The sequence below is a fragment of the Somniosus microcephalus genome, chromosome 7 (assembly GCF_052327205.1).
Source record: "Somniosus microcephalus isolate GS21.2 chromosome 7, FLI_Smic_1.0, whole genome shotgun sequence".
Lineage (NCBI taxonomy): Eukaryota > Metazoa > Chordata > Chondrichthyes > Squaliformes > Somniosidae > Somniosus > Somniosus microcephalus.
Window position 1 is genome coordinate 137,632,824 of NC_140993.1, and position 12,603 is coordinate 137,645,426.

Here is a 12,603-nt window from a genome sequence, read left to right on the forward strand (position 1 = left end):
AACCTCCATCTGTAGATATGCCTGTGCCAAGTCGATTTTGGTGAAACGTTTCCCTCCGGATACTGAGGCGAAAATATCTTCTATCCTCGGAAGAGGATACTGTACCGTGTGAAGGACCGGGTTTACAGTCACCTTGAAGTCTCCACAGATGCGAATTTTTCTCTGTTCTTCAGATTTATCATTATTCAATGCTTTTTTCATGACTGGAACGATGGGTGTTGCCCACTCGCTCCAATCTATTTTGGATAATACGCCTGCCTTTTCCAAATTCTCCAGCTCTGCCTCGACTGCTGGACGAATTGCGTATGGCACCGGTCTTGCCTTAAAAAATTTGGGAATTGCTGCATCTTCCACTTTTATTGAGGCGGTGATGCCTTTCAAGGTTCCTAGTTTCTCTTGAAACACTTCTTTGGCGTTGGCCAAGATGTCTTTTAATCGTTCAGGTATGATGTCATCATTGTTTATTTTCTTACTGGTCACCGTCAGTGCCTGAATGGAGTGCCAGTCTAAACGTATCTTTCTGATCCATTCACGTCCCAACAACGGTGGACCACCATCTTGTAGAATGTATAAATACAACTTTTGTATTTCTTTGCCGTTCTATACAACAGGCACCCTTATTTTTCCTTTGGGGTATACTTTCTGCCCCGTATATGTTTTTAAGATAATGGATGTGTCTTTTAGAGGTATATGCGAAAATAGCCTCTCGTAATCCCGTCGATTTATTACGGTTAGAGCTGATCCTGTATCTAGCTCCATTTTAACAGGGGACCCTGCTATCGTGAGGGTAACCCAAATGGTTTGGTAATCATCTTTGGCAAGTACATTATGTAATTTGAGACAGCTTAGTCTCTTGTTTTCGGAGTCGCTATCGCTCTTCTGGTCTTCGGAGCTACTGTCCGTCATCATTTGTACCTTCCTGTACTTTCCTTTATTGATTTTTTTTTTTCTGTCTGTGGATTTATTTTGTCCAGATCGGCATACCCGTGCAATGTGTCCAATCTTTCCACATTGCCTGCATGCTTTGTCCTTGAACCAGCAGTCCTTCTGGTTATGGGTGGATCTGCCGCAGCAATAACATCTTTCAAAACCCTGTGTCATTTCATGGGTGCCGAAGTCCTGTGTCTTTTGTTGTATCCCTGCAGCTCCTCTTGCTGCTGCTTCGTATGATACAGCCATACTGAAAGCTTTGTCCAATGTTAAATCTTTTTCAGAAAGCAGCCTTTTTTGTGTTCCTTCACTTGAGAGACCGCAAATGAATTTGTCTCGAAGATAATCTGCTAGTCCTGCCCGAATTGGCAGTACTTTGATAGCTTTCTTAATTCGGTTAGGTAATCAACGTTACTTTCATTCTTGTGTTGATTTCTCTTGAAGAACTTGAATCGTTCCGCTATCAGCAGCGGTGTTGGGTTTAAGTGCTCCTGCAGGGTATCAACAATTTCTTTAAAATTCTTGTCCTTTGGTTTGGCTGGAGTGATTAAATTTTGTAACAGCCCGTATGCCTTTGCCCCCATTAGGTTCAGCAGTACTGAAGCTTTTTTTTTCTTCATCTATTCCATTTGCAGTGCAATATACCTCTACTCTTTCCACGTATGTGGTCCAATCCTCTATTTCGCTATCAAAAGCATCAATATTGCCAGACATAGGCATTTCAGAAAAGATATGGCGCTTCCCGCACTTTTCTTTCTTTTCAGCAGCAAAGATATGGCGCTTCCCGCGCTTTCCCGCCGCTGCTGCCGATGACAACGCTGTTTCCCGTGCTTTCCGTTTTTTTTTTATTTTTATTTTATTTGTTTACAGTTGGAGACTCGTTCCCGCCGGACTTTCTCTGCAGGTCTGAATGCTGACCTGCTTGCCGCGCCGGCCGTCTCCCGAGTGCTCCCTCCCAGTCCGTTATTGCTTGCCTCCGATTTCGCTGCCTGTCTCCGCTGTAGAGCCAGCCGCTGGAGCCCCAGCCTGACGCCCAGGAAGGATTAGCGCAGTACCTGCCACCAGCTTGGCCAGCTGGTGAAACCACAGCTTCGCTCTCTTTCTTGAGTCTTCTGGATGCCCGAGGAATCGATGTCCTGGAGGTGCTGCCGAATTGCAGGTAAGTCCGTTTCCACTTCGTCGCCACTGTAGTGTCCGTGTGTTGATAAAGACACTGAAGACAGGAGTTCGTTCATAGGTGTTTACAAAGCAAAGTCTGGGGGGGGTTCTAACGGATATACACAATATACAGGCTTATATAGCCCGAGTGGCCATTACCGGCATTACAGCACACCTGGGGCTCTTAAAGGCACATACAGTACAGATATATTTCTCAAGACTAAAGGGATCAAGGGATATGGGGAGAAGGCAGGGACAGGGTACTGAATTTGGATGATCAGCCATGATCTCATTGAATGGCGGAGCAGGCTCGAATGGCCTACTCCTGCTCCTATCTTCTATGTTTCTATGTTGGCAAATGGTATGTTGGCCTTTGTAGCGAGAGGGTTTGAGTACAGGAACAAGGATGTCTTGCTGCAGTTGTACAGGGCCTTGGTGAGACCACACCTTGAGTATTGTGTGCAGTTTTGGTCGCCTTCTCTGAGGAAGGATGTTCTTGCCATGGAAGGAGTTCAGCGAAGATTCACCAGGCTGATACCTGGGATGGCAGGAATGACGTATGAGGAGAGATTGGATCGATTGGACTTGTACTTACTGGAGTTTAGAAGAATGAGAGGGGATCTCATCGAAACTTATAAAATTCTAACAGGACTAGACAGACTAGATGCTGGAAGGATGTTCCTGATGGTCGGGGAGTCCAGAACCAGGGGTCACAGTCCAAGGATAAGGGGTAGGCCATTTAGGACAGAAATGAGGAGGAATTTCTTCACCCAGAGAGTGGTGAACCAGTGGAATTCTCTACCACAGAAGGCAGTAGAGGCCAATTCATTAAATATATTCAAGAAGGAGTTGGATATATTTCTCAAGACTAAAGGGATCAAGGGGTATGGGGAGAAAGCAGGGACTGGGTACTGAATTTGGATGATCAGCCATGATCTCATTGAATGGCGGAGCAGGCTAGATGGGGCCGAATGGCCTACTCCTGCTCCTATCTTCTTTGTTTCTAAGGCTAAGAGGGGATTTGATAGAGGTTTTTAAAATCATGAAGGATTTAGATAAATAAAGAGAAACTGTTTCCAATGGCTGAAGGGTCAATAATGCAAGAGCACAGATTTAAGGTGATTGGCAAAAGAACCATAGGATTACATAGGATATACGGCACAGAAACAGGCCATTCAGCCCAACCAGTCCATGCCGGCGTTTATGCTCCACTTGAGCCTCCTCCCATCTTTCCTTATCTAAATCTATCAGTATAACCCTCTATTCCCTTCTCCCTCATATGCGTATTTAGCCTCCCCTTAAATGTATCTATACTATTCGCTTCAACCACTCCCTGTGGTAGCGAGTTCCACATTCTCACCACTCTCTGGGTAAAGAAGTTTCTTCTGAATTTTCTATTGGATTTCTTGGTGACTCTCTTGTATTGATGGCCTCTAGTTATGCTTTTCCCCACAAGTAGAAACATTGGCCTAGAAATTCAGTGGGCTGCGCCTTAAGAGGGCGCTAAGTGGGTCGGAAGCCACTGGCCACGCCTCCCGCTAAATTCAGCGGGACGCTAATGGCGCTAGCCTTTCGCGCTGCGCCGCTACCGATGATGTCATCGGTGTGCGCAGTGCCCCGCTGACGCCCTGGCCGCGATATTAGGAAGCGCCTCCTGATTTACCGCCGGACACTTTGTGCGACCGGTTCAGGGGGGCCTTCCTGTGGCGGTAGAGGTGCAAATTAAAGGAGAGGTGTGGGGCGGCCATTTTTGTTGCTGGCTGCCTGCCAGCACACCTCTGCGCCGCCGTCCCCGGCCTCCTGATCCTCTCTTTCCCCCCCACCCCGCAGAGTGCCGGCTGCATTCCAAGAGCCCGGCGCTTCTCAGTGCAGGGCTCTTTTGCCGGCACTCGCGATCCTCGGGGGCCCAGCTGGGCCCCAGATCGCACAGAACAAGGCCCCTCCCCTTTAAGCAGGGGAGGAAGGCCTGCAGTACCGCAGCGTGTGGCACTGCGGCACGTTGCGCTACGATATTCAGTTGCAGCGCCACGAGGGATGCAGGGCGCCTCTACTAGCGCCGCGCTTCCCTCTGGGGCGCTCCAACTGAATTTCTGGCGGGCGGCCGCGAATGCTTCCGGGGCGCTACTTTTAGCACCCTGACGAGGCTGGCGCCCCAAACGGGGCTATAGTGAATTTCTAAGCCATTCTCTCTCTATCTACTCCATCAAAACCTTTCATAATTTTAAAGACCTCAATTAGGTCACCCGTCAGCCTATTTTCAAGAGAAAAGAGACCTAGCCTGTTCATCCTTTCCTGATATGCATACCCTCGCGTTTCTGGTATCATCCTTGTAAATCTTCTCTGTGCCCACTCCAGTGCTTCTATATCCTTTTTATAATATGGCGACCAGAACTGTACACAGTACTCCAAGTGTGGTCTAACCAAGGTTTGATACAGGTTTAGCATAACTTCCCTACTTTTTCAATCAAGTACCTCTAGAAATAAACCCAAGTGCTTGGTTTGCTTTTTTATGGCCTTGCTAACCTGTGGCGCAACTTTTAGTGATTTGTGTATTTGTACTCTGAGATCCCTTTGTTCCTCTATCCCACCTAGACTCGCACCCTCCAAGTAATAAGTGACCTCCCTATTCTTCCTACCAAAATGTAATACCTCACATTTATCTGTGTTGAACTTCATTTGCCCATTCTGCAAGTTTATTAATGTCCTCCTGTAATTTGTTGCAGTCCTCCTCAGTATTGACTATCCCCCCTCCCCCAATTTGGTGTCATCCACAAATTTAGAAATTGTGTTTTTGATTCCAAAGTCTAAATCGTTAATGTAAATTGTGAACAACAGTGGTCCCAACACTGATCCTTGTGGAACACCACTTCCCACCTTCTGCCACTGTGAATAGTTATCTTTACCCCTACTCTCTGCTTTCTGTCCTGAAGCCAGCCAGCAATCCATTCTGCTACTTGCCCCCTGACTCTGCATTCTCTGACCTTGTTCATCAGTCTATTATGGGGTACTTTATCGAAGGCCTTTTGAAAATCTAGATAAATTACATCTACTGCATTACCATTGTCTACTTTCTCTGTTACCTCTTCAAAAAATTCAATGAGGTTGGTCAAGCAAGACTTTCCCTTTTGAAATCCATGCTGACTATTCATTGCTATGTTTTTGCTTTACATACGAGCATAAGACGTAGGAGCAGGAGTAGGTCATTTGGCCCCTCGAGCCTGCTCCGCCATTCAATAAGATCATGGCTGATCTGATCTGATCTTGGCCTCAACTCCACTTTCCTGCCCACTCCCCATAACCCTCGACTCACTTATCGTTCAAAAATCTGTCTATCTCCACCTTAAATATATTCAATAACCCAGCCTCCACAGCTCTCTGGGGAAGGGAATTCCAAAGATTCACGACCCTCAGAGAAGAAATTCCTCATTTCAGATTTAAAAGGGTGCCCCTTATTCTGAAATTATGCCCCCTAGTGCTAGATTCCCCTACGAGGGGAAACATCCTCTCTGCATCTACCCTGTCAAGCCCCTTCAGAAACATATGTTTCAATAAGATCTCCTCTCATTCTTCTAAACTCCAATGAGTATAGGCCCAACCTGCTCAACCTTTCTTCATAAGATAACCCCTTCATCTCCGGAATCAACCTCGTGAACCTTCTTTGAACTGCCTCCAATGCAAGTATATTCTTGCACTCCACTCCACTGGAGTGGAGCCAATTTACAGAACAAACAGGAAACTGTTCAACCTCCGTCGCCTCCAGTCCAGATACAAGGTCATCCCATCCTCTGTCGTCAAATTACAGTATGCAGATGACGCTTGCATCTGTGCTCAGAGGTCGAACTCCAAACCATCGTCAACACCTTCACCGAAGCGTACGAGAGCATGGGCCTTACTAAACATCCGTAAGACAAAGGTCCTCTACCAACGTGCCCCCGCCACACAGTACTGCCCCCCCCCCCCCCCCCCCCCCAATTATCAAAATCCACGACAAGGCCTTGGACAACGTGGACCACTTTCCATACCTCGGGAGCCTACTGTCAACTGTGACATCGATGACAAAGTCAAACACTGCCTTCAGTGTGCCAGTGCAGTCTTCGGTCGCCTGAAGAAGAGAGTGTTTGAAGACCGGGACCTTAAACCCGGCACTAAGCTCATGGTCTACAGAGCAGCAGTGATACCTGCCCTGCTGTATGCCTCGGCGACATGGACCATGTACAGCAGACACCTCAAAGCACTGGAGAGGTACCACCAACGCTGTCTTCGCAAGATCCTGCAAATCCATTGGCAGGATAGGCGCACCAACAACAGTGTTCTTGCTCAGGCCAACATCCCCAGCATCGAAGCTTTGACCACGCTCAATCAGCTCCGATGGACGGGTCACATTGTCCGCATGCCCGATACGAGACTCCCAAAACAAGCACTCTCCTCGGAGCTCTGGCACAGCAAGAGAGCCCCAGGTGGGCAGAGGAAATGCTTCAAGGACATCCTCAAAGCCTCCTTGGAAAAAGTGTAACATCCCCATTGACACCTGGGAACCCCTGGCCCAAGACCGCACAAAGTGGAGGAGAAGCATCTGGAAGGCGCCGAACACCTCTTCGCCGGGAGCAAACGGAAGCCAAGCGCAAGAAGCGCACGTCAACCCAAGCACCCCACCCACCTGCCCCTTCAACCACCGTCTGCCCCACCTGTGACAGAGACTCATCAGTCACCTGCAAACTCATTTTTAATGTGGAAGCAAGTCATCCTCTGTTCTGCCTAAGAAGAAGATCCTTCCTTAAATAAGGAGACCAAAGGAGACCAAAACTGTACGCAGTACTCCAGGTGTGGTCTCACCAACGCCCTGTACTGTTGTAACAGGACTTCCTACTTTTATACGCCATTCCCTTTGCAATAAAGGCTAACACTCCATTTGCCTTCCTAATTACTTGCTGTAACTACATGCTAACTTTTTGTGATTCATGTACAAGGACCCCCAGATCCCCCTCTACCTCAGCATTTTGTAATCTCTCCCCATTTAAAAAAATTTACTTTTTATTTTTCCTACCAAAGTGGATAACCTTGCATTTTCCCACATTGAACTCCATCTGCCAGATTTTTCCCCACTCACTTAGCCTATCTATATCCCTTTGGAGATTCTTTGCATCCTCCACACAATTTGCTTTCCCACCTATCTTTGTATCATCAGCAAATTTGGCTACATTACACTCAGTCCTGTCATCCAAGTCATTAATATAGATTGTAAATAGTTGAGGCCCCAGTACCGATCCCTGTGGCACCCCACTAGTTACAGTTTGCCAGCCTGAAAATGACCCATTTCTAGCTTCTAGATGTTCTTCTATTTTCTCCTTTTAGTAGAGATTCCATTATTTTTCCTACCACTGATGCTAAGCTGACTGGTCTATAATTCCCTGGACATGTTCTTAAATATAGGTAACCAGAGTAAACCTGAGGGAAAAACTTTTTTACACAACATGTGTTTAGGATTTGGAATGCACTACCTGATAGGGTGGTGGATACAAATTCAATAGTAGCCTTCAAAAGTGAATTGGATAAAACTTGAAGGAGAAAAAATTGCAAGGATATGGGCAGAGCAGTGGGACTAACTAGATTGCTCTTCCAGAGAGAGCAGGCGCAGTCTAGATGGGCCGAATGGCAACCTCCTGTGCTGTACTATTCTACGTTGCTTTGTGGCGCAGTTCAGAGAATTGAGCCAAAGACTCAGTTGTATCAAAGCAGAGTGGCAGCATGCAGCAATGTCTGTGAATGTCTTTGAATCCTTCCCTAGCAGTCACAAGCTTGCTCAGGGTGCGCACAATTGCTAGGACACGGTTTAAAGAATCCCAGACTCGATCCCTTGGTTGTCCATTTGGCTCAGGTGAATTAAAGTTGTTGTAAACTTTGCCCATGGACAAAAAAGCTGTACTCTGAGGAGTTCGTGGCTCACTCAGCACAAATAAAAATTAGAGGGAACATTGTTCTCTCCTTTTTAAGATGCTCCTTAAAACCTACCTCTGACCATGCTTTTGGTTATCTGTCCTGCTGTCTCCTTCTGTGGGTCGCTGTCAACATTTTTTATTGATAACGCTCTTGTTAAGCACCTTGGGACATTTTTCTACGTTACAGGCGCTCTATAAATGCAAGTTTTTTTTAAAATCTGCTCAAAATCGATTCTTTTAACCAAGCTTTCAGTCAGTTCTGCCAAATCTCTCACCATGGCTCACTGTCTGCTCCTTTATTCCTTTTATCTACTTTTCTTCTCTCTTCCCCTAACCTCCCACCCCATTTAAAGCACCTTAGGAAGTTTTCTACATTAAAGGCACTGTATAACTTCAAGGTATTTTTTCTGTCCATACACTGGCACACACACACGTCTGTCTCTGATGGTTGTTACGATGGGAAACGTCTGAGGGGATAACTTCACAATAACACACGAAGCGTGTCTCACAACATCAAAGCATATTGATTTTAACTGAGTTTTTCCTACAGCCTCTTCATAAACTGGGGGGGAAATTGTACACTTTTCCACAGAGACATGACAGTATTACAGACAGCTGCACCATCTCCAGTTCATCCTTTCTCAGTACACTCCAGGCCCTTGTGTTGCAATGCAGCTGTATTTTAATTGGGTCTTTTCATGTCCTTTTCCAAACTTTTTGTTTTTTGTAATATAGAGCAGAATGAATCGCAATGGAAGTAATGAAAGTAACAATAAAAAAATCAAAGAGAAACCAAACAGACTGGAGTCTGTTTGAAAAATGCATGTGCAGATGCTAAAGGTAAACCAACCACATATAGCAAGGAACCTAAAGAGGCCAAAGTGCCTTCCATAGTTAAACTCCAGAGTTGTGAACCAGTGTACTCTGTGGAAAAAGATGAAAATTGTGCCAATAATGGGGACATGCAAAGATGATTTCCAACTTTCTTCAGCCAGGAGCAAAGGTATATGTCTCCCTCCCAATCCAAATGTCCCCAAGAGGGTTTGGGAAGTCTGACTTGCCTTAGGAGGATCTTGTATGTGTTTGCTCGCTCCCATATTCTAAAAGAAATCCAAGTTTGAAAGAATTTGAAGAAGCAGTGAGTATATATAAATATTTCAGACTGGCCTACTGTGAACCCAGGTGGTACCGTCACCGAGAGCCACATGGTCAGGGCACATTGCTGAGCACACGCACATCAAGTTTTCACATGCCCACAATTATATTTTACTGTGAACCTAGTGATAACACAGGTGTATCTGTGTATCAAAACCAGTTGCTATCTAAGTAGTAGGGAAGTAGGAAAAGATTACAGCAAATAGGACAGTGGTTTTCCTTTATTTTGCAAGATATACCAGAACAACCATTTCAGTGGAAGCGTCTGGATCGGAGGTGCCAAGAAATTATGAATGCAGGGTAAGGTTAAGCTAATTGTTGCAGTAATATTTGACAGTTCTTCATCATTGGCTTGATTGGAAGCATTTGCCATCTCTTCTGGGCAGGTATTAACATTGTTCCAGCTTTCTTGTGCTGTTGTTTGTAAACCGGTATAATTTAACCGTCCTTGTTAAGTCTTTTATTAATATTAATTAAAACCATCATAAGTTGACAAATGTTTCTGCATCATTTGTTTCTTTCTTTAAATGCAAGTGAAATACCTGAATATATTTACTTTAAATACTTGTGATGCAAAAGCCATATTACTTCATTGGTTAAAACTTTAAAACCTAGCCTCATAATTAATGTAACTTCAACTTACTACATAACAATTGCTTTTCTTTGTAACCTGTTTGAAATTCAGTCTGTACATGCAGCAGGATATTGCCTGCCATCCACCAGGAACACCTCCCTTTTAAATAGCTCCATCTTTAGCTATGCTAAGCTAGTAAACTAGCAAAAGCTGATCAATAGCTTCAACAAAAACAGCTGACAGACCCTAAAAAGCTGACAGCCCAAGAACTGCCCTGACATTTAAAAACTAAGTAATTGCCCGGGCTTTGTAAATTAAGCTGTAGGAAAACACATCAGCCCAGAAATTCCAGGGAGGACTTTTGGGAGTGGATCATTGGTAAATGGAATTTTCCTCCACCCATAGCAGCACTCTGACCCCAATCCTAGTATCGGGGGCATTTACCTTTCGGGTGCAATGGTCTACATTGTTTACGGTGGTGGTGGGCAAGGAGAGGGATTGTTCCTTGTCGCAACTTAATTGGATCCACAGTTCTGGCCCAACATATTAATTCTAGGTGCTGCCGCTTTCCCATTAGACCAAATTCTGATTGAAAGCTTTGCAATGGATTGTTGTCAGGCAAACAGCGTTTAAAATTTTAATTCCTCCCACCAAGACCCTTAGCAATGCTGACAACCAGGGATGCATATGTGTTCGTTGTGGCCAGCTTTACTAGGGTGCGAATGGTGGGAAATGGGTAATATGACAGAATAAGCCTATCCAAATGCTTCTGTCTCCACTTCTTTCGGAATCGTTGATGGGTGGCAATAGGGCTATAGACACAGCATAACTGGCTCCGTCCCCTAAATTCTACCCAGATATAGGCATTTCCCTTGGTCCCCAAAATTGCAATTCCAGTGTTACTTCACTTGCATCGGGAAGAAAAGTCCATAAGTACATGAAAGGCTGGAGTAAATCCAAATGTTGAAGACACAGAATTGGTGGTGTCTTTCTGGGAGGCGGTTCAGGTCGTGTTCCCCTCCAAAATTTTACATTTTTACATCAAAATTAAGCAGAGGAGTCCTAATGCTCTTGGAACGCACATCCCAGCAAGATTCAGTTTGTTTCAGGTGGGAGGGAAGAAAATAAAAAATCAAACAGTAAAAAGCACATTTAAGTATTAGACTAGTATATTTGCCAAAGAAAAAAGGGGAGAAAATCCCTTGAAAAGAGGGTGTCTCTCCATTGTGGGGGAAGGGGAGGAAATTACACATGTAAAATCCAGCTGCTTTTGGGGGACGGGGCTTTAAATCAAATCTTCCACCCATCCTGTTTATTTTTTAACCGCGAACTGCACAAACGGCTCAAATTTAATCAAAATGAAAAGGTTCTCTGTAACTTATTCAGACACCAAGCCAGCACAGGAGGACCTATGTGTTCCCTCACCTTGATTGCACCAATGTAAAACCATGGAATTCCATACTTGCGCACAAATTGCCACTGTCTGCATATGCACAGAACTTGGCAGATTCATGCTTGCAATAACATTTAGTGGCATTCTGAAGCAAAAGTTGCAAAACATTGATTTTAGAGTGCGGAAGGGCAGAAGAAATGCTGACTGTCAGCGTGAAGCACTAATGGTTAACATACAAGCCTCATTTACAGGACAGCTGAACCACATTTCCCCCCACCCCCGCCCCAGCCTTTCCTCTTACATTCTCACTTTAAGAATTGCCCTTTTTCTTTCCTGTTAGCAGCAGGAGTTTTATACTGTTGTCTGCATCAAGCATGTTCGCTTTTTCTTCAGTGTTTGATTCTAATTCCTAAGCAGTTCTTTACTGCTTTAATAGTGATTATTGTCTGTGAGTAAGTACTACATTTTTTTTCTTTTTTCCCTGGCAACAATTTTATTCCAGTATAAATCAGTAATTTTTCATATTGCGGCCTACTGCTCGGTCAGGATCCAGTTCTAAATGTTTTAAAAATGCTTATACAGGTATCATTTATTTGACTCTGATGGTCCTTATTCTTACCCTGCCTCAGCCATTGTAGATCTTTCTGTTTTAAACCAAAAAAATGAACATATTTAACACAAGGGTGGCTGTTCAGTATCCAGAGTGTTGTTTTAGCTGTAATAATGTTAAAGCTTAATTCTTGAAATAGAGTCAAGCATAGGAAGAGATCAATTGCAAGGCTGTTCCTTTAAAGATACACAAGCAAACAAGTTTTTGGCCCATCATGCTTGTGCCATTCTTTGCTAGAGCTGTTGTCCCATATATATATGTATGTGTGTATATATATATATTTTCTCAAAATATGCAATGCTCTCTGCCTCAACCACACCCTTTGGCAATGCATTTCATATTCCAAAAACCCTCTTTGTAAAGAAATTCATCCTTACTGCTTTTTCGCTCGCTGACCTACATTGGCTCCCGGTCTAGCAATGCTTTGATTTTAAAATTCTCAGACTTGTTTTCAGATCCCTTCATGGCCTCCCTATCTATATAACCTCCTCCTGCCCTACAACCCTCAGAGATCTCTGCTCCTCCAATTCTGGCCTCTCGCACATCCCCGATTTTTAACAGCACGGCCGCCAATGGAGGAGCGATCAGTTGCCTGGGCCCTAAGCTCTAGAATTCCCTCCCTAAACCTCTCTGCCTCTCTAACACTCTCTCCTCCTTTTAAGACGCTTTTTGACCAAGCTTTTGATCACCTGTCCTAATGGGCTCCTTGTATGGCTCGTGTCAAATTTTGTTTGATAACGTTCCTGTGAAGCATCTTAGGAAGTTTTACTACGTTAAAAATGTAATATAAATGCAAGTAGTTGTTGCTGAAAATGTTTAAGTTGAATGGCCTCTCCTCACTCTCCCC

The 12,603-nt window shown here is 44.6% G+C and overlaps 1 protein-coding gene across 6 annotated transcripts in view; it reads left to right on the top strand.

Annotated features, from left to right (window-relative positions):
- Positions 1 to 12,603, top strand: part of fam110b (family with sequence similarity 110 member B) — a 174,902-nt gene that overhangs the window by 148,207 nt on the left and 14,092 nt on the right. Inside the window, exon 1 of one of the 6 annotated variants that reach the window (XM_085992986.1) lies at positions 1,995 to 2,089. The exons of the other annotated variants lie outside the window; for them this stretch is intronic. The gene's annotated coding sequence lies outside the window, so the exon portion shown is untranslated. Of the gene's footprint in view, positions 1 to 1,994; positions 2,090 to 12,603 lie in introns of those variants that run through there. 6 annotated transcript variants of the gene reach the window in all.